At 39.2% G+C, this 19,704-nt stretch overlaps 1 long non-coding RNA gene across 3 annotated transcripts in view; it reads left to right on the top strand.

Moving 5' to 3' along the window:
- Positions 1-19,704, top strand: part of LOC142602389 (uncharacterized) — a 171,669-nt gene that overhangs the window by 100,287 nt on the left and 51,678 nt on the right. Inside the window, exons 5-6 of one of the 3 annotated variants that reach the window (XR_012836180.1) lie at positions 9,889-10,111; positions 15,872-16,638. The exons of 1 other annotated variant lie outside the window; for it this stretch is intronic. This is a non-coding gene — a long non-coding RNA (uncharacterized LOC142602389). Of the gene's footprint in view, positions 1-9,888; positions 10,597-15,871; positions 16,639-19,704 lie in introns of those variants that run through there. One more of the 3 variants, XR_012836179.1, reaches the window with a different exon arrangement.

The raw sequence follows: 19,704 nt of genomic DNA on the forward strand, positions 1-19,704 counted from the left end.
GAGGTTAAGTAACAATGGGTAGCATGGCTAGCCCAGTTTCCCATGTCTCTAAATATAAACACAATAAGAATCCTGTTAAGACAATGAAACAAGATAGAAACAGGCTTGCTGCTTGAGCGTGGAGGTTCTTTTTCTTGTTTTCTGGCCATTATGTAAACTGACATTCTGTTTTTCCCATTTGAGAGCGGACTTCTGCCTTATCATCGTCACAGCAGATGTGCCCAGCAAATGTTTACCAATAAGGAAAAGAGACATTGCCGTTGTCCGGGTTGTTATTTCCTACAACAAAGAATAGGGGAGTTGGGATGAAGGAGGAGGACGGAAGGCAGCCGGTGTTGAAACACAACAGCGACAATGTAAGCAGAGACCCTGATGCGTGGTTAGGAGCAGAGCTGTTGCATAGCTACCAACTTCATTCACAAGTGTAGGTGTATGGAAGAAGTAACTGCTACCCAAATCTGTACGTACGCATCCACACCCACAAGCACAATGCTGCAATATCTTTTGATGAAAACTATGTAAGCTTCCCCCCTGCCCAGTGATAGTTACCCCAGATCAAACCCTCCCATGCCAATTTGTGACAGCTCTGTGAGTTGGGTTTCAATCCATGTAAGCCATATTTCTGTCAGCTTCACTTTATTCTAGTGCTGGTCATTTAGACCAAGATTAGCTTAATTATTAGTAATATGCAAAAGCTCCTGTTTCAGTAAGGCCAACAAATATTTTCTACACATGGAGGAGACGTTAATTCCACTAGAAAACTGAATTTCTCTGCAAAGATAGAAAATGCCTGCTTTAGAGCAAAATCAAATTAAACTATAAACAAAGACAGAATATAACAACCTATAAGCAGGAAGAATGTGCAGTAATAGCAAAAATTTAACTATTACATATTCATGAATATATCCAAATTTAATAAAGACAAGAAAGTTACAAGATTGAACTCAGCTCTGGATCTGAACTTTTCTCACTGCTCAGATACGATTTCTTTCTGCCCAAAGTGGTTGTGACTGCTAAAAAAACAATTTCTGAGAGTCATGAAGTATTTAGGTCTGGGTTTTTAGGTTGCATCTCTGTCTAAAAAAAGCAAACTAAATGTCTTTTGAAAGTGTAAGTAAACCCCAACAGCCACTAAACAGTCCTTCCAACCAGACATGACCTTAAGCTGTCAGGGCACTTGTGGTCTGTAGTTTCTGCAAAATACAAATTATAATTTTCCCTAAGTAAGTGTTAGGAGAAGGCTTTAGCTGGTACTTGAGGAAAATCTTGGAGCATAGGCAGGTAAAGAGTGTAAAGAGCTGAGAAGTGGTTTTGCAAGTAGTACAGCCTTCATGCTGTTCCTTTCTCAGCGTATCAAAAGGTTCTTTAAATTTTTGCAGTGGGAATAATAGGCACAGAGTTCAGGTCTCACTTACTTATCTGGCTAAGAGAAATATAAACCAGAGGTAAAAAGTGCAATACTGACCCTGTTAACAAGTAAATGTAGGGTGTCAGGACTTGAAGTCATTCTGATTTCTCCAAGCTATAAATGTTAAAAACCCAGTAGTGTCTACATTAGGATGAAAATGCATCAAATTCTGTGTTCAGTAAAAACAGGTTCATTCTCTCTGCGGTAGCTGATGAAGACGTGCTCAGCTGTGTCCAGCGCAGGTATAACCAAAAGCAGAATTTGTGTTCTTCAGGTTGTTTGAAAAGGTTCAGCCTCCGAGACAAAGTGTCACCATCTGTGAGCAAAGATCTTGGCAGCTGTATTCCAGACGGTCATTTAACTTGTATTAATATAACTTCACCCTCTGCGTTCATCCCTTTGTGACAGTTTGGAGATGCCATAGATATGGAAAGCAAGGGCACAAGGTTAGTTCTTCTGTGCTGGAGTCAACACACATAATATATTTCGACCTCCTGGGATTCGATGGAGTGGTTCATTAGTGCAGTGGAACTTATTCAAGGCTTTAAGCTTTTTCTTCCAGGTGTTCGTCTCTCTAATTATGCTTTTTCTTGTTTTTATCAGAAGTACTTATTTCTAGAAAGCTATAGGGTTAATAAGCCTGGAATTTTTAAAGAAGTCTTTGTGTAATTGTTATGGCACATTTTATATGCACTGCAACATCATACTCCTGTAGAGAAGAAAATCTATATTTCCCCATCATATTTTAAAGACTAATTCCCTGGGGTAATCTCTGTTCTCTACTAGTTTATTCTAAATAAAATTGATTTTTTTCTGTGAGATTAAAACCTGCCTTGAAGATTTTGAATGGTTTTGTTGTGTAGGCCTTTATTAATAGACTCCCTGCAGCTAAATTCTGTTTATATAAGTTGAAAACAATAAAAAGAGTTGACAGTTTTGTCAGTTGCGTTTGCTTAAAAAAAAATAATAAAAAAATAAAAAAAGGAAACACAGACACCTCCTCCTCCTGATGTAGCAAGTGACATTGTTGTAAACAAACTTCAACGAAGTGTTTAGGAAGATCTGACTCATTACTCAGGGCAGAGCGGGCTGTTGAGTTTATCTATGAAATGTTAAATCATGCAGAAAGGGAGCCATAGGACTCGGTGTGTGCTTTGTTAACCAGGAGATGACTGTTTATCACGATCAACAATAACTGACGTATGAGTCTGTGCACAGAGATACATCCTGCTGCGCACAGGGAACATCACAGGTTTCACTGTGGTGTAACAGGCGCAGACATCAGACAAGTGCAAGGATGCATTGTAAAGTGGCTGTGGGCAGTGGCTTCCTGTAGAGATACTGAAACTGGTAGCTTGGTTTGGGCTGAAAAAAAAAAGAAGTGTATAGCTCTTTACTAAGTTGCATTTTTCCTTCCTAAGAGGTCCCTGCCAGCAGGTAGCTCCTGGCTTTGAAAGTTAAGGTAAACATTGCACTACCGGTGAACAAATGTAGTATTTAAATAGGAGATAGTAGTGCAAATTTACAATTTCTGGTCAATTGTCTTCGAATTAAGACAGAGGAGCTGAGATCTAGGTGTTAATGGTGAAACATTTAATTCTAAACGTGGTTATCTTCATGGCACTGAGAAATCACTTTGCAGGTGATCAGAGAATGTCGCCTTTTTAATCCGCCTTAGTTTAGGAACTGAATGAACCATGGCTCTCTCCCATGGCATCGCATCATAGTTTTTGTTATTACAAAAGCAGGATGAAAGCAAAATTTTTCTTCAAGATAATTTGACAAATATGATTTGAGCTTGCCTAAATTTCATTCAGCTTAGATTTGCTGTGGGGCAGGCTACCACAGCTGACTTCTGCCCCCAAGTTCTGTCACCAAAACCATTGCACCTTAAAATTTCAGCATGATGCTATTTATTGGCTTGCATTCACTTAAGATATCATCCAGTTTTACTCTAGACATATTCTGTACTTTTGCTTTTTGGTGAATGAGTTCAAAATTTGGAATTTGTACTTAAATCTCTTTCAGCAAGCTTTACCTCAGCACAGATAAGAATCATGAAAACATATTTTCCTACATGAAACACAATCAAAACATTGTTCTTCTCCATCCACTTAGTATTCCAGCAGCCAAAAGTCTTTACATGTACTCAGCATTAAGCACATGTATTCCTACTGATTTGAGTTTACATTGCTCTTAAATTTCATCAAAAAATGCCGTGAAACTCACGGCCTTTAAATTGTTGTAAAGCAGAAGGAACTTCAGAGACGTCAAAGCATGATATACCTTTAAATAGCCCAAATAATGACACCAGCACCTTGTGACATAAGATGGGACACAAGCATCTTGGAGGGTTCAACCCAAAATTTAACTCTGAACTGATAATGCTGGAAAGTTTGTATCTAAACGCTGCTGTACTCTTGCCCTTTGTCCTTAAGCATTTTTGAATTGAGAGATTTTGCTCTTTGGAATAAAATTGGAGGAATACAACTTACAAGGTGCCATCAATTTATTTGTAAACAGGTTGTGTTAAGTTTCACTGTGGCATGTTTTTATGTATTTTCTTTATAAAAGTTCAGGAAAGCAATCCCTAAGTCATGTAGGCAATGTAGCACTGAGAACGCATAGGACCAGGTTACAAATGGGTGTATCCGGAGTGGGTAACAATTCAGTCTTTGTCACAGAAATGAAAAAAAAAAAAAAAAAAAAAAAAAAATTGGTTGGCCAGCAGACTGGTGGGGCAACTTGAGGGTATGAACCAGGTGAAGGAATCCAAAGCAAAGTTACAGGGAGGAAAGTATGAAACTAGAGAAAGAAAATGAGCTGAATAGCAGTTTCAGAACAATTCTGAGGTCCCTGTGTTGGGAACAAATGGAAGAAGTGAGCTGTCCTATCTTCCCTGAGTCAGAACTTAAAAAGTTTTGAACTTCAGTTATCTTTTGTGCTTGCAGTTTGATATGGGAATTATCTTCAAAGTAGTTATCTAAAGTTTTCTATCTGGAGAAAAAAACCCCAACAACTTAAAAGGAATACTAAATACAACTGAAAGCAGTGGATATCTACTAACTGCTGAGTAAAAAATTGTCCTTTTATCTTTAAATAGATTATTGATTCTGACACAACCACATCACAGTGTGGGTGGAAGAAGAGCTCCGGAAGAATTGATCATCTCAGAGAGAAAAAAAAAAAAAGAAAATTATTTTTACCCCCAGGAATGGTATTTAATTTTGTCTAGTCTTTTAAAGCATATTTATATAAGACAGGATTTCTGTTGAGTTAATCATAATTCGAGAAACATGCTGTTATAAATTCTTGGCAATATATGTTTTTGAGATTTCATTTGTCACCCCCTGAAAATGTATTGAACTAATAATGAATGGGGACTCCAGGCCCATAAATAGAAATAGTTAGTCAGAAACACTTAGCTTCCAATCTGTATTTTGGAGAACTCGTTCAGTTCTTTGGAGTGTTTTGATCCAGCTAGTATGTACAATGTCATGAATATCCTTCCAGTAACACTGGAGCTCATTAAAGGCAGCATGATTAATTGGTGTGAGAAAGAGGAGAAAGTTGATGCCGTAGCCTTATGCTTTAGGAAAAAACAGAAAGAGATGATCAGTTAGAGACTGCTTCTCATGATAGGCTGTACTTTCATGTAGTCTGATTGTTGTAATTGAAGATGTACGTGTTATGTTAGAATAAAAAATAGAATAAAAACGTACTTGCTATTCCAGTTTCTAGTTACTGCCTACACTTAGTATCTTTTGCTGAGATACTGAATTGGTTTTTGAGTGATACTCCTGCTGCCTAGTATTTCTTAGGCTGTTAAACAACACTGAATCCACCTGCTGGTCTTCTAAGAAAGATCATCTTTTCTATAATTAGAAATATCAGGAATGAATGCAATAGTGGTGGACATTTTCTGTAGAGACAGATATCATAGAAGAACAAGGTCCCATTTGAAAAAAAACCCACCAAACCCAAACAAAACCCCCAAAAACTTTTGTCTGGTATTTTCTATGAAAACAAACTGATTCTCCTTGTGTATTGGATTAAATTAAGTGTAACATCAATGAAGTTATAGAGAGACTAAAGTAAAATGGGTTGCAACAGGAGAAAATCAATCCAGATATTTTAAAGCAAGAATAATATTTAGATGCAAAACATAGTAAGATCCTTAGTGATATTATGCAACTTGTGACACATTTTTCTGAAATATAATCAATGTTGTTTGAACTTGGCCTTTTTCTTAGAAAAATGAGTTCCAGGAATGTTACAGAGGTGGAAACCAGCGTTAACTTTAGTCTGCTGTGAACCTCCTCATTAATTTAAATAATGCTGTTCTCAAAGCTCATCCAACAGCAACATATCAGTTCAACAATTTCCTTTTCAGTCCAGTTCATTGTCATCTGCCTTTTACCCAGTTTCCTAATCACCTCATCGTGTCCATAGAGTTGTGCTACTAATTTCCCATGTAGCATTGTTTGAAGACTGGTGCCGAAGTCCATACACTGTTCATAGAATCTACATGTAAATTGGATTGAATGTGGTAAAAGAGGTTAATTATCACTGCTAACAAACCTCTTGTATACATGTGAGCCTGATGATACGGGACACTGAAGGCCTTTGAGAAATGCTAAACTCCAATTTCTGTCAGCATCAGTCTGCAGGAGACAATCAGCAGTGTGTATATATATATATATATATATAAAATTAAATAATATATATACATAATTAAATTTTTAGAGGTGCCTTGATCCTTAAGATTATTACCAGGGAACTTTTCAAGCTGCTGAGAAAAGGCTGAGAGAGTGCTCTAAATGGAAAGGTATATTTGATATATATATGCTTCTTAAGTTCTGATGCAAGGGGAGTTAGGTCATTTTATTACTTTATGAAATGTGTTTTGAGAAGATACATCTATGAGACAACAAAATTAAAAGCAATACTTGCTATGTCCTATTCTTAATATAAGCTGGGTAAAAAATAATTCAAGTTACTGGTGAATGAATTGCATCTTTACAGACCTTTGTAAAGCAATAGAATAATAATCACTGGTCTCGCTCCATTGTTATTCCCTTGTTTTTAGTCTTCTAGTGTTCGTACACTGAGGTATCGCGCTTACAGATGCATAATCATTTTCAAATAAATGCTTCAGGCAAATGGTTGATGGAGTGCTGCCATCTCTTGGTTATGCAAATTATATGTTGCAATATATCGGGCACTTTTCTCAGATGGAAATGCCCTCCCTAAATAGCTTTACTCTGTTTGTTATGTGAAGGGCAATACTCAGCTCTAGTATTCAACATATTTACTGACATTTTCCATTTAATGTGTCCAGCAAGGCTATTAGTGGTATTTGAGAGACATTGACTTTGTCCTTCATATTAAAGATGGAGAGGTGGGCTGCTGTTGAGAAAAAGTGGTTTAAAGCGACAAAAGCACTACAAATGCTGTTCAGACATCTCAGCATGTGGACCCCTGTTCTGTAGCTAGCAGCATTGAGGAGAGACCGTGCACGTGTAGCCTTGTAGCCCAGAAAATATGGTGTTGCCATTGCATGTAGCATGTCACAGGCTTTGTGCTAAGCCTCGGAACTTGTCAGGCTGTGCCTGGACTGGAGTTTGGGTTTAACTTGCTAAGTTGTAACGGCATTATCTAACAAGCAGCTAGCTTTTGCTTAGCTTTGTACAATTGTGTGCTAATGCTTATTGTTGTATGTATTTTTGTAACTAATATGTAGTAACAACAAGTAGTCCTTGGTGTAGAGTGAATTATCTGTGACCCTACAATAAAACACAGTGTAGAAAAGTACAGGCAGGTGATGGTAGCAGATGCCTTGGAAGGGTGGGTACAGGATCATGCCAGAGGTCCCAGGGCTATGGTCAGTGACAGGTCATCACATGAAAGCAACTTACCCCTTGAAATGTTAAAAAGTACCTTCTCTACAATGCTGAAAATAACGAGGATTTAATCAGAATCTCAGGCACATTTGTCCCTGTGGAGCTGCTGGTACTCCAAATACTTGAGACTGAACCCACTGATGGTATTTCAACGTGCAGCTGCTCACCCACTGGCACCTATTGCCTACTCCAAGTCTGACTCAACCTTACAAAGCTACAACACTCTTCTTCATAGTACATTTGTCATGCAGGTTTCCTTCTGAGAGCAGTATGATAGGTAATCATAACACTGTGTGCTATTTAAATGATACACACCGAGCTTTAACAGCCCAAATCCAAAGGAGGCAAGCTACGCATCCCCTTTATATGCCATTTCCTTATACATTGTATTATGAATTATCCTCCTGGTTATTATCTTTTATAATACAACTTTAAATTGGTTATTTATCCATGCATAAACATGCAGAAAATTCCACTTATTGGCAGCACTATTTATTCAGTTTGTGACAGGCACCTTTAAATACTCATTAGGTGTTTCCTGGTCTGTACATCCTCATATCATGCCATAGATATGTTGGGTAGATTTTCGTTAGTCCTTTGATAGTTTACAGATATCCTGCTTGGTAGTCTGTTTTCTGCCTGCTTATCAGTCACACCCCTGTTTCAGTTGTATTCAGATATAATAAATAGATCTCATGTATTTCAGGCCTCCATAGGCTTTCAGTGGTAGCCTAAAAAATGTTCCTGTCGCAGCTCTACCTACTACAGCTTTTCTGGTGTCTATCCAAGGGTTTCAGTGTTGATCTCTTTTGGAATGGTTCTAGTTTTGAAAAGGCGTGAAATGTCAATTTGATTAAAGTGGCTGTGTGCAAATAGGCTGTGTTTACATGAATACTTGTTACTTCTAGGTTATAAACGTGACTGTCATTCTGTTTTAAAAACGAATGGTTGACAATATACCTCCAACGCTCTATTCAGGGAATATGGTGTCTCTAATTAGCAGAGTAAGGAAACGCATGTCTGCTGTATCCTAGGGACAAGATACATGCATGGGCCTGAGTAGGAAAGAAATAAAAAAAAAAATTACCATCTTAATTAAGCTTTATTTTACTTTCCTAGTTCATCTTTCTTTACTCACTTGTTTATAGAAGGTGATAGCAATGGTGGGAGATGAAATAATTAAATGAGATTTTTTAAAATCCTTGTGCTCTATCTCAAAAGCAGCTGCAGTCCACAAAATACCCTGACAGTTTGCATGCTCTACTGTTCTTTCAGTGCTCTCAAATCTCCCGTGTTACTTCTTCAGTAGGAGCATGAGATAAATGGTCTCATTCGTTGGTTGATTCAGTTTAGTTTCTGGTAACATCATCCTTACCCAATTCCTTGTTAAGTTGGTGAGACAGAATTAAGGACTGCAAGACTCTTCCAATTTTCTTGTTTTGTGTGGGTAAGTATCAAAAATTCATAGAGGAAATATTAAACATTTTCATAAGACTTAAAATTGAAAATGACTAAGTGGTTTTGAAACTACTGCCTAAGGACACGTTTTGTAATACTTGGAAAAAAGGCTCTGTCTGTTCTTAAACAGCTGTAATCTGTATGTGAGAGGTGTGGTAGGTCTACACTGAAAACTCTTTTCCCTCCTTGTCCACTTCAGCAACAGTGCTGCAGGTTGAAGAATGTGAAGGGGTAGAAGGGGCTTCCAAATTCATACTTGTTATCAGAAAGGTCAGGGTGCCATTTCTCCATTGCTGGTTGCCTGTATATTTAGATGGCCAGTAGAGATACCACATTTCAAAAACAGCAGGGTGTTACCTCCATCCCTTCCCATGACAGCCAGCCTGAAACTGCTCTTTAACTTTGGACTCCTACATCCCAGGTTTCCTTCCAAAATGAGAATCTCCTCCTGCATTGCCAGCAGCTACGGACAATGTCTTTCTTCACTATATATCAGAATCTTGGATGTTTCTTTTAGAGCACTGTTCAGGTCAGAGAAGCATTTTGCAGGTAGGATAGCTATGTCTGCATTATGTTAGTATTTTGAGATGCCAAGTACAACTGTAGAACAGAAAGGAGATTCCCTTCTGCAAGTGAAAACGGATGAGTTGGTATGGCTGAACTAGAAAGGCTGCTGGAAATCAGGGAGCAAAATTTTGTTTCATGGCCTTATTTAGCATCCATTGAAGTTCATGTGTTGTATGTCAGTTTTGATGGATATCTTATAGTGCCTGTAGGATAACAATACAACTATCTGCCATGCTGGTTACACCACCACTCAGGCAATTGTTTTACCCAGTTACACCCTGCGAAGTGAGCTGCAGTTTTCATGCCTACTCTGCTGTCTTAACTGCAATTAATGTGTTGTTTGTGAATAACTTACAGTTATTTCTTCTCATACTCTCCACCTCCATGTGAGGACAGCTCTTGTGCTTCCTTGACCCACACAGGGACACATCAGGCAGTTTGGAAAATGCCTTACTGTAAAAATACATTGACTAGTTTAGGGCGGTAATAAATTATTTTTGTTTTCACTTCTCCAAAAATAAAATGCTTAGCTTTTGAGTCTTCTTTTTGCAGGTCATGAATCATCTTTGTCAGTCACAGGCATTTAGAGAACATCATGCATGAGTAGTTAACTGTTGCTACAATTAGGAGGACAAAAATAACTCCTTGGACTTGAGAGCAACAATGCGCACGTTCAGAGCGTTGTTGGTGTCTAAGGATATGCTCCCTTCTCTAACACCTGAAGCGTTGGAGGGTTAGAATGAGAGAGTGAATGAGCCAGCTTACCTCCGAGAAGGTAGTCATCAGCTGCAAAGATCGCGGTTTGCAGGGAAATGGCTATTTCATTTTTTTGTATTTGTGCTAGTAATGGACCCTGTCAGTACGCATTCACACACATAACTTTAAGTGCAACTGTCTTTGATCGATTACACTGCAAGGAGACTGTTTGTAATTCTCTGTTTGTTCCAGTTTATATACTAGACCGTTTCTTGGTCACCTTATTATTCTGATTCTTGGGTGAATATTTAATAGATAATCTCATATTTTTAGAAATTATTTTATTTCCAGGCTCTTACATTAAATCTAATCAATATTTATACTTTATTCAAATAAAGCATGATAATTTTTCTTCTACGTATTTGACCTTGTATAAAATAGCAATGCTTTCTCTGCTATAAAACTCGGGTATGTTTTCAATCAGCTCTTCCTTTATTGATCTAGACACTGGCAGCAAGTTTTACAAGCTTTTGTTTTATTTCCCACTCCTCTTAGATGCTCATACACAAATGTATTTCAAACAACTGGCTATGAACTATCTATATTATTCTGATCCATATGTCAGTGAAATTATATCAACAATATTTACTGCACTGAAAAGCTTTAACAGCATCCAGCAGAACATCAGCTTGCCTGGTAATAATTCCCAAGCAGAAATAGATTACATTTTTCATAGCTTAAGAAAAAAAGGTTAATATTGATTTGAAAAATTCATACAGAGCCTTTTTTTTTTTTTTAGCATATTCAATAAAATAAGAGTGTGTATGGGTCAGTTTTAGAATTTGTAAATAATATGACTAATACTGGTTAGTATGATTTTTCTGGCATGTAGAAACATTTAAATCTCAACATCTTTTGGTTATGTATTTTTGTCTTGCAGAGATATTGTGTTACAAGTTCTAAGTATTTTATGATGCAATCAACTTACCAAGCTGTTCTAGAGGAACAAACTCTAGCATAAAATTAAAGTACTGTAGAGACAGTTATGTTTCTGCCATATGTGTGCAACATTTTCAGATTCAGGAAGTAGACTGGAAGTCACTCTGTTTTTACACTACAGTTAAGAAAAGAATACTATTATTTGCAAAGTAGTATGCTGTATTTATACTATCACTGTTCTTTGCAAGTTTGTTCTTATGAACCATGAGGAAATTGAGGAGAAAAAGTGCTTCTGATTACAATCTTATTCTGAAATTGGCAGTGAAATTGCTTAAATGGTTCATTTTTTGTATACAGGTGAGTAAAGATTTCATATTATTACACATCTGTCATCTTGATTGTTTGTGGGTCACGTAGCCTAAAACATGAGATGACAGCATTGTTGGTAGGCATTTGGAAAGGAAGGTTGGTATCTCCTTCCCTTTTCAACAAAGGTTACAGAAAACAAGTAACAGTAATCAGGAATCAAATTCTCAAGTCCTCTTTCTAATTTCCCATGGAATATAAGTACAGTTTGCACAAGACAGAAGAAAATAAAAACCTGAGCTAAATAGTAAAATAGAACACAAAGTCAATAAGGTTTATTAATAACACCATTCTAAAAAATAATCATAGAAATTTAAATACATACATGTTGTCTGTGTTCCTGGTCCAATGAAAACACCTTTTATAGCAAAACTTATGTCCAGGCACAGCACAGAACTTTGCCCAGGAGAAAATGGGAAACAACATGTTTAGAGTAAGTCTTAAAGCAGACAAGCTACGTATGACAGACTGACCGGATCTGTGGAATCGATGAACTGAGAAACCTGCCTTGGCATGATACTGTATGTTTTTTTCTTATGTAACTTACACCATGGGGAGAACAAAATACACGCCAAGAAGTTCTACAGCGAGGGCTGCAACACCCTACTTTTTAAAAAAGCTCTTACAACTCTCTTTGTGCATGAAAAATAATTCAGGCAGAATGAGAATACAAGTCCTAATGCAACTTAATACCCACTTGAAATGTTAAAGCTCCTTTTCTATGATGCCAAAATTAATGAGAATTTAATCAGAATTTCCTGATAATATGGGGCACAACTGTAAAGCTACAAATGAGAAGTATTGACTAACACATTCATGAGAAGAAAATCTGCTGGATACTTTGCAGGTATTCATTTTTTTCATTACTTGTGAGCAGGTAAATCTGTGCTCCTGAAGGCAGAAGTGTTTTGAAGAGCAATGAAAACGTGACCTCACAAAGAAGTGGCTTGGATGCTCATTTTGAGGAGCTTGCAGAACAGAGTTATCAGGAAATTGTAAGTTTTATATATTTAAGTATAATTTAACTAAAAACCAATTCCCTTGTGTAGGTCACTCAGAGACAATAGCAGAATGACTAGTAGACCTTTCAAGTGAAGAGTGAATAGCAATCAGTCAGGAGGAATTTCTGTATTTGCAGACAAAAGTGATATTCATTTGACTATTTCAACTGATTAGGAAGTTAAATCGTGGCTTATTATAAAAACAAAAAAGATGAAACATTATAAAGGAAAATCATTAATTTGGCTGCAGGCAGTTTGTCGCCTATGGCTCTTTAAGGGTCTAGATCAAGGACAGTGTCACACCAGAGGATGTGTGTTCTCTGTGTGGTAGAACTTAAGGATTTCAATTCAAGGTGCAAAGCTAACAATGTAGTTCACCTTTCTGGAGGTTAATAGACTGTACAGGGGTTTTAGACTACAATTACTACACAAAGTGGGAACATGCCTTTTGATTCATAACGCTGTAAGCAAGTAGACGGCAAACTTTTAATTAGACCGCTTTGTAATGATCGCTTTCTGTATTTGCTATTGCTTTATAGTTCACTATTTGGGAGAACCTCCTAAGCTGTGCTCTGCTTTGCAAGCCATTGCTGGTCCATGAAGCAGATCAGCGTCATGCACCAGGAGCACCAAATTAACACTGGGCTCTGGTAAAGCTGACTTCCAGAAAAGTACTACAGAGTTGTCCAGCTGCCAACAGCTTGCCGTGATGTCAATCTGTAACTTCCATCTTGGCCCAAGTGTGATAACAGTGTCTGTCCTAGGTGATCACCTAGAAACACTGCTCAATTTGTACTCCTTGTTCAGGATGTAGGAGCAGAGGCTGAGGAGAAATGAGTGAAAAAAAGGAAAACATGGGATTGCAGTCTTGGTTTGGAGAGAGTAGGAGGAAGTCAATAAAAATGGTCTCAGGATCCTGGCCTGGGAAAACTGAGCTTGTGCCTATGCTCATGCCTGTGCTTCCAGGATGGAAATATATGCCTCTATGCATGTCACACCATATACCCTGTGCACAATAAGCCTCGTGTTTCTGAGAAGCAACAAATACAATGTAGATGTGTAATAAATCTGCTGTTTTGTAACTTCTTTATTCCTTATAAACTGAATTTTTCATAAACTTTATCCATTTTAACTGTAAAGTTCAATAAGAGAGCAAATCAAAGTAAAAAAAAATCCAAAGAGCCCCCATTCTTACTATGATTTTTAAAATGGATTTTTTTTACACATTTTTAATCCGCTGTAATAAATTCTGATGTATTACTTTTCTAAAGGATCACTGATGGATAATCTTGTACTACTACTGATTTACCTCACAACAAGCTGTACCAGTGTTTGTGTGACAGCATAAGGCAAAAAGTCATTCCGATCTCTTTCAGCTAGTGGAATTAAGAAAATTCATGCATATCCCTACAGTTCAGTCCTTGAGAACTATTAATTGCCTTAAGTATAAGCTTAGGAACAGAGCAGAACACTTAATCTTCTAGCAGGTCTAAACCTTATTTACCATTCAGCTACAAGCTCTTTATTAAAAAAAAAATCTCCAACAAGAGACGGTTTTAATCTTCCAGTTCTAAACCACTCACCAGATTCCTGGTTAGGTTAAATCTGATCTAATAACGTAATTGTTAAACAGCTGATGATTCTTGTCAAACTCTTTGTGGTAGTTGCTTATGGTAGTAGTGCTTGGACCATTTGCATCCAGGCTTGTGGTGCTGTGTATGAGTGACCTGTCCATGAATCTCCTCTATGTGTGTAATGTTCCTATTCACATAATTTTTATGAGATGCTTTTTAACCTCAGCAGCACTGTGCAGGGCACAATTTCTCTCCTACTTTGCATAGACATAGTATAATGGAATAAATTGCTTCCTTACCACTAGTTTCCTTCGCAAACTGGCTGATCCTTCCCACTTTGGATAGCGAGCGTACTTTGCCTTTTAAATACTGATGTTAGGAAGCCTGGGTATGGCATTGGATAGTTTTCTGTACCACAACTTGTTATGAGACGGCCAAGGTGGAACTATCAGCGATGCTTTGAGCTCATAGGAGTTGAAACAACCTCCAGTGTATTCTTATGAAACGTGTCTGCACTGAGATCTGTAATAGTACATGTGGCATTAGGTCACCTCCTGCACACACCAGCCTTTTGCAGAGGTTGCAAGATAATCTGTAACACTTTGGACCTCCTCTAGCCCCCTCCTCTTAAAGATGCTCAGGTGATTTCCATGTAATTGTGCTGGAGCCTAGAATTCTCATTGCCCTAGAATTCTCATTGCCAAGAGGGAGCTATCCTTGTTCCAGGTGACACAGCTCCCATCCCTGTGATCTGAGCGGGTTTGAGCATGGACAGGCACAACCTTGCTCCATCCCACTGGCTCCAGCCACTCTCCCAGGTGGGGCCTTTCCACAACCAGTCTTGCTTGTTGAATACACAGTGACAAATTACTAACAATCCCCCCTGGTTTTGAGGGACATTTGAAACCAAACGGGAGCAGGTGAGACCACTCCAGTAACTTCTGTAATAACTAAAGAAAGCAATTTTTTTTTTTATAGTGTGTAGAAACCGAATGCAATTATTCCTTCCTAATACTGACTGAACCACCTAGAAACGGTCCCCAGAGAAATCGCACGCAGGTACACGGTGTCGACTGAAAACGCTGTCCCTGCAGACACCTCCTCCTCACAGGGACGCCGAGCACCAACCGCCGACGGAAGTTTGGATTTTTAGTTCAAAACTGAAAGAAACTGATTATAAGAGATGACAAAGAATACATTATCCTTTCTCTGATTTTCCCCCCTTTACAGGGGGAGGTGTGTTTAGAGACCGAGCAAGGGAAGGGAGCTCTGACACGAGGCTTTGGGAGCCCGCCTCGCTCACAGGCAGTTTTCCTGACTGCTTTCGGGCTCCCTTAGCTGCCTCTGCTCCCAGCCAGCTCCGCAGCCTGTCACGGCCCTTCAGGCGGTTGCGAGACGGGTTTTGTCCGGCGGAGGAGGGAGGAGTACCAGGGCCGGGAAACACCGCCGGCAGGACCAGGAACCGGCGGGGGCGCGGCGACCTCGGGTGCCGCCAGGGGGCAGCCTGCACCCCCGCACTGAGCCGCCGGCTCGGCTCGGCTCGGCTCGGCTCGGCTCGGCTCGGCTCGGCTCGGCTCGGCTCGGCTCGGCTCGGCTCGGCTGTGTATTTGGGAATAGCAAGAAAGAGCAGCCCCTGCCCGCCGGGCTGGCAGTGTTTCGGTGCTGTGGTGGGTTGTTGTGAGCTCCCGGCCTGTGTTTTAAAGGAATTGCTGTAATTTGTAACTCCTTTGCGACCTGTAACGTCCCTGCGTTTCCAGGCTGGGCCAGTGTGTGAGCAGAAGTTGTTAGTTGTGCTGCCTGATCTATGACTCTGAGGTAGGATCATTTGAGGAGTCCTCATTTGTGTGGTGAATAGGGCACAGCTCTCTGGATACGCTCTACCCAAGGCTAGACGGGGTTGAATGAGGTGGGAGAAATGGGTGGCTGTGTCCAAAACCCCCAAATTCCTTTTTGTTTCAGAAGATGGGCTGATTTCCAGCCACCCCAGAGATGAAAGGGCCACTGTTGCTTCCATGAAAATACCAATCCCAAACGTTTAAAATCTGCCCATGGTTTTGCAGGCAAAACTGCAATCCACACACATCGTGGCATGGGAACAGGTGTCATTAACTGCCAGCGAGCTGCTCACGGGTCTCCCTTTGGGAAAAATGCAAATCTTTAAACATACCATTTCTCTCAAAACAACAGAGAATTGTGGGTATGGTTGCGTTACTGTGCTGTCTGCAGTAGCAGCACCTCTGCGAACAAGCAGCTTGTCCTTCGGGTGCGTGCAAGTGAGGAGATGAACGCTGCCACTCAAAGGCTATGATAGAAAATCAGGTGTAATGCTAAAGCTGAAAGGAAAAGAGTGAAAGAAAAACTAGCTACTCCCTAGTGTCTGGCGTTACACATTTGGGTATAATGCCAGATGTATTAACCCCAGATTACATAGAAATGTCAAAGCGAAAACCCCATGAAAGCCTTTAAAAGCACTAATATTTATTTGCTGACAACCTTTTTGCCTTTGAACTGTTATCCTATGTCTGTGTGACTACAATTTTTACATCTAAGAGAATTTCACTAAGCAGAGGAAAATATGTAAATAAAATCCTTTCAGAGGAGCAAAAATCTGTTCTAAGAAAAAATACTACCCTGTAGTAGGGAGAGCACTTATTTAGATTTTGGTGTTTGAAACATTTCTTGCTCTGACCAGCACCAGAGAAAAAAGGCTTGGTTTCTGAATAATGTTCTCCCACGCCCAGGCTTTGCAGCCAGCCAGCGATGCCACACCACCTGTGGTTTGCAGGATTCCTCTTGCCTGGAGGAGGTCAGAGGTGGCGTGGGTGCCACTTCTACAGCTCATGCTGTAGCACAGAATGTACTGTGTACTGTGTAGCACTTTCTGTACTGCATGAAAACAGCTGCTGATCAAATCATCCATCTGTGAATTGCTTTAGGTGAAAACTAATCATGTGACAAGTTTAGTGAAAACAGCAAAGGGAAGTTAGTTTCATTACAATTCAGGAACGTGGCAAAGGATGACCTTCTATGAAAATGCTTTATGATATCCCTTAGGTGTGTTTTGTCTGATCTTTACCGAATGGAGTAAAACTTTGTAGAGGATACAGCTTTAGAAGTAGCTATCAAATGTGCATGCTTTCATAGTTTCTGTAATTGGAAGACTAAAATAAAAACCTATAAAGTATTCAAAGATACAACATTCAACAGGGATGGAGCAGCCTATCCATTAATATTGTTTGTGAAAATTTGGATCTAGATTAGGGTTAGGAGCAGTGCAGTATGATTTGAGGATGAACATAAAGGCTATGGCTTAACATGAATGAAGTGTAGTTCTAATGTGGTGTTCTCACAAGATTTTGGTTCTAAATGTTATAAGTCTTGGGAGGCTAGGGGGTCCAGGAAAAGGACATACTTCTATTTATACTGGAAAATATCCTTTCCTATTTGGGATCTAATGTAGAACTTAAATCCGAGGAATGAATTGGAATGCGAAATTCCTTAACATTTGTTATTTGGGTTTCCTAAGTGCCTGTGTAATTTATTAGTAGCCATTTAGATTATAACACCTCATACATTTTCCATGATGTCTAAAATATGGCTAAATTGCCATAAGTTTAAATTATGTTCTGTTCCAAACACAGGTAAAATAATTTTTTTCCTGTTACCTGCCATTAGCTTCTATACATAGCTATGTTAACTAGGAGTATGCAAATAAAGTTTGTGGTTGGTACTTATGTTGTAAGTTCTTTTGTGACTTGGAAGTGTTGTATGGAGTTTGAATGTTAAGACTTGCCCATAAGAGGTTCAGGAAACAAGAAGATGAATTGAAAAAATTTCAGTATCAAAATAATTCAGTATCATCACCAGTGTAGGGTGCTGATAAGATGAACAACAATTTCCTGTGTTCATGACAATACGGACTTGGCAAAGCGACTGTGCTTCTCTGATATTCTACAAGCCAATCCAAAAGCCAGATGGAAAGGCAGGGAGGAGGTCTGTAAACTCCTTGATGACAAAGCTGTCTTGTCACAACCGTCATCATAATGTTTTCTAAAAATGAGAAACTGGACATGGGATTGTCTTAAGTGCTCACTTACAGCATTTCAGCCACAGTAGTTACTAGCTGCACCCTTAGAAGACAATGTGATGCTGAGAGCTGATTCATGGAAGGAGAGTCCAGGTAGCATCTGAAAATATTCCTTCTAATCATAGAACCTGGTTGTAACACAAAATTGCATGATTAATCTTGGATAAAGGCATTCCTATGTAAGTTGCATCAGTAGCAGGTCTTTTTATTAACAAGTCCCTCTCACAGATTGCAGGGCAAGGATTTTTTCTAGTGATCTGTTCTCTCTCTGATGGTGGTTTTGGCTAATTCTGATTGGTTTTGCCTATCCAGTTTGAAGAATTTATTTGCAGTTCTCACAGGGATTATTCTGTTTTCTGTGGAAGAGAATAGAACTTTACCAGACATTTGTTTGCTGAGTTTAGATGGCAGATACAGACAGCTATAGCTTAGATAGGTGAAGGACTCTTCCTGAGAAGTCTTTGAAATAATGTACTCTGGACAGGGAGTTCCTGTATGTACAAGACAGGAGAATGGCATATTTCTCTTAGTACCTCTGGCGAATATCAGTCTTTTTTTGTGGGAAAAGGAAATTGCATAGATTTTCATAAATTTATTTTGGTTTAGAACTTTGTGCAAGTGGGAAGAATGTTCTGAAAAAACAAATTTTATGAGAAGTGAACAAACTGGGCATTGAGTAACACAGTAACTTGTCCACATGCTTTTGTGGGTATGTGGCTGTTGAGTCACAAGGGCCCAGAAAACTATCTCACCTCCTCAAGAATAGCAAGCCTTACCTGTCACTTAGAGAATCTGTAAGTAGGTCACCTACCGTAACTCCATTACAGCTACTGTAAGCGCTTGGTAATGAGTGGTTACATTTTTGGGACGAGTTCTCTGATGGTGACAGGTCAGCAGTGCCCTTCTCTATATAGTCACGCTGGCCGACTGGTGCTGCGAAGCTTGTGAGCTAATGGGATGCAGCACTGGCAGTGCTGCCCCTACATGATGCTTTTCCCTCCCATCTCTCATAGCTCCATTTTGTTACTGTTGATCTCTCCAATAGGCAAAGGAAGCAAATATACAGGAACCCACCATCAGGCTCCCTCTTGGTGGGCTGGAGGGAATTGGGTTACGTACGTATACTGGGATTTGGGAAGCTGGGAGGTATGCACAGGGTACAGATGCTTCCCAAGAAGTGCTCTATAATAGACCATGATGAAGTATGTTCCTTCCCAACCTCTTGGGTGAGTAGCTGGCATATGTCCTGAGGCAAGAGAATTTACAGCTGAAAGAATAAATAAAATGTGAAGATCTGCCATATAGTTGGCACTTATGGGATTCTGACTTCTTAGCGTCTCTCTGATCCTTTGGACCTGAATATTTCCTTTGTAGCCATAAAATAGGCTTGGACAAACAGAGATATCAAGCAGCCTCTGCTTTTACTTGCATGTAGTGCTAGTGTTGGCATATACGCTCATTTACTTATGAGGAGTCACAGACTTACTGCTAAGTTTAAATTCAGAAAACATACTTGTGAATCCCTTTTCCTCTCAGTGGCACTGAAAGAACAGCCGAGGACCAACTGAGGTAAAGTTTAATTTGACAAAAGTAGGGAAAATAGCTATTATTTATTCATTAGCTGAATAACATCACAGCACTAAAAGTGTGAATGACAGAAATAACCCAATGATTCCCATTTAGAGCCACAAAATCTTGATGTAGT

Source organism: Balearica regulorum, chromosome 6 (genome assembly GCF_011004875.1).
Source record: "Balearica regulorum gibbericeps isolate bBalReg1 chromosome 6, bBalReg1.pri, whole genome shotgun sequence".
NCBI lineage: Eukaryota > Metazoa > Chordata > Aves > Gruiformes > Gruidae > Balearica > Balearica regulorum.